Source organism: Chelonoidis abingdonii, chromosome 12, assembly GCF_003597395.2.
Source record: "Chelonoidis abingdonii isolate Lonesome George chromosome 12, CheloAbing_2.0, whole genome shotgun sequence".
In the NCBI taxonomy this organism is placed as follows: Eukaryota; Metazoa; Chordata; order Testudines; family Testudinidae; genus Chelonoidis; species Chelonoidis abingdonii.
The window spans coordinates 1,251,212-1,254,135 of NC_133780.1; the positions used below are offsets into that span (position 1 = coordinate 1,251,212).

General features: G+C 59.7%; 1 long non-coding RNA gene across 1 annotated transcript; it reads right to left on the minus strand.

Annotated features, from left to right (window-relative positions):
• Window positions 1–65: 65 nt before the first annotated feature.
• Window positions 66–1,872, minus strand: LOC116815180 (uncharacterized). The gene is made up of 2 exons (XR_004371428.2): window positions 1,691–1,872; window positions 66–334 (listed from the first exon to the last, which is right to left on the minus strand). It is a non-coding gene; the product is annotated as an uncharacterized LOC116815180 (long non-coding RNA).
• Window positions 1,873–2,924: the final 1,052 nt, after the last annotated feature.

Here is a 2,924-nt window from a genome sequence, read left to right on the forward strand (position 1 = left end):
CCCTCCCCCCGAGCCACCCAGTCCCCCAGCAGCTCCAATCCACTAAGAACCCCTCACATGGCTCCTTTGCACAGTGGCCTCCGAAACCTCTTTATTCTGAATTCCTTTTTGGGGTACAGTGGGGTCGGGGAGGGGGTCGGTGTCTCGGGTCCATCCGCTGCCCACGACTCTGGGAGTTGCCAGATGAACCGTCATTGGCCCCCACCAACCCCACTGTGAGCCTCAAGCGGGCTGCCCTGGTGCCCCCCGTTCTGCTGGGAGCAGGGGAGTGTGCCTTGGTGGATAGAGTCCAACGGAGCCACCACTGGCCGGGGGGTTACATCTTTCTTATTACCTATGGGGGGAAGAAAGAGAGGTGCCTAGGGAGTTACTTGGGATAGCGGGCACCCCCAAAATCCAGTCTCTCAATGGGATGTGCTCCCCCAATATATTGGGGGGGCCAGAAATCACCAATCTATTGTGGGGGGTGCTAGGAGCTAGCACCTTGAAGCAGTGAACATCTTGGGGTGCATGCAAAGAGCAGAACAGAGGCGTTTCGGGTTCTAGGACGGAGGTGATTTCCAGATGTGGCAGGATATGAGGGACTGTGATTACAGACACCTCGAGGGGTTGCATTTGCAAAGATGTGGAGCGATTTTGGGGTGCAGAATTGGGAACCCCAGAGATTAGGAGGCATTTTGTGGTGCAGGGAGAGCACAAATCAGAGTACACAAGAGTGGGAAACCCCAACAAAGGTCTGGAGGGTGTAGGTCATTTTGAGGATTTGGAACAAGGGGCTCCCCCAAATGATGGAAAGGTTTGGGGCTACAGAATAGATGCAGAACAGACAAGTGGGCCCCAGAAAGATGTTAAAGGATTCTGGGGAACAGCTTCAGTTTTGAGGTGCAGAAGAGGGAGAATCTCCGCAAAGAGACCTGGCTGGGATGGGGGGTGGGGGTAGATCCAGGAAGACCCTTTATGAATATGGAGAATTTTGGAGGTTCAGAAAAGGGGGAATCTCTGCCCATAGATAGGAGAATATGGGGAGGTCAAAACCAGTGACTTTAGAGGTGAACAAAGGGGCCCCTCACAAAATCAGGGAGGGATTGGGGGACAAAATGGGTGAAAACTGGGGTGCAGGACAAGCTGAAGGCCAAATGGGGGTACAGATCAGCTACATATTGGAAGGACAGATCAGGGAGTTTTGGAGGTGAGCCGTAGGGAGGTGGAGGAGTTTGGGGTGTGAACTTAGGATCCAGCCAGTGGGGTTCACTCTCTTGTTAGGGGTGACTGCATAAAGGGATGCCTGGTGGGTGTCTTATGGATGAATTGGGGTGCTGGAAAAAGGGGTACCTACTAAGTATCCAGGGGAAATTTGTGGGGTTCAGCATTAGAAATTAACCTATGGGGAGAATGGGGGAGTTTGCGGGGCTGATAAAGGCGTGATCCAGTGAGGGAATTCAGGGCCATTTGGGGGCATGAACTGGGGACCCCAAGAGCTGGGGTGTTGCAACAAGGGGGCATGGGAGTTTGGGGTACAGGAGCAGCTTCCTGGGGACAGAGGAGGGGATTTCAGGGTGCAGAACTGGGGATCTTTCGAGGGCCGACTGCGAAGTTCACAGAGGTGGGGCACCCCACAGGGACTCAGATTGCTTCCAGGGGGCTGCGTGGGGACAGGGGTCCCACCAGCGAAGACAGGGGGTGCACTTACCTAGGTCCCTGCGCTGGCTGGGGGGCAGGGGCGCCCCAGGGTCGTCCCGACGCAGAGTCGAGGCGATCTGCCGCCCCACATAGCGGCAAGCTGCTGGGAGAGAGGCGAGGACCCATTGAGGGGTGATGTGGGGGCGCAATGCACCCCCTTCTTCCACCCCCCATCCCCATTCGCCAGCCCCCTCCCGCCCCTTAGCCTCCCCCTCGAGACCGGAGTCCTGCTCAAGCCTCCCCACACAGAACCCAGAGTCTGCTCCTTGGCGTGCTGTCTGCTCTGCCTCTCCCGTTGCGCCTCCCCCCAGCTGTGCCCCTTGGCCCCTCACCCAGGCGGGGGGCGCGACTGGGAGGATCCAGCTGCTCGGCCGCTCTCGGCCCCCCCTGCCCCCCTTGCTTGCATCACTTCCTGGGACATCCCGATAGCGCGCATCTCCTGATAAGCCAGGCCACGTGTGGGAGGGCCAGCCCAGACCCCCCGCCACAAGAAAGGGGGGTGGACCCTGCTCCATCATCATGTATAAACAGCACTCCATTGGGGGGGCTAGGCGAGCTGGGGGCGGCGCCGGCCCAATCCCCACCTGGGCGCCGGGGTTGACCGAAAGAGGTTGCTGGGGACTGACCCATGGGGGGGCCGGTGCAGCGGGGATCGGCACCAAAGTTGAGGGCAGAGGTGCAGATGGGACGGGTGGAGGGCGTGTTGGGGATGGCAGAGGGGTGGATTGGGGATGGGCGGGAATGGGGCAGGGGGGGGGTTCTGGGGTCAGGGGTTGGGGGAGATTGTACCCCAGCTGTGCAAACAGGGGGGAGGGAACACGAGTGGAACCCCTGGGCCAGGGCAAGATGGGGTTAAGGGAGGGGACCGTACCCCTAATCTCAGGGTGTGACCAGGTTGTTGGGGGATGCGTTTTTTGGGGGCTGTTACCCTAATTCAGGCGAGGAGAGTGCAGACCAGACACCGAGACAGGGTTAAGTGTTCATTAGTTCCCCCTTGATGCAGGGCACGGCGCTGGGGGCGGGGTAGGAACCCAGGCGTCCGGGGCTGTGGGAGGGGGGGGGGGCTAGCAGGCGCAGCCGCTGAAGACTACATTCCCAGAATCCGCTCTCCTCCCCTCGCTCTGATCGTCCTGCTTACACGTAGCGCCACGCTGGTGTCAGCATTGTGACTGGTCATTGGGTGCGGTGGGCGCCCCGGGACAGAGGGGGAGGGTAGGGTGGGGGCTCGAGCTGGGGGAATCGAG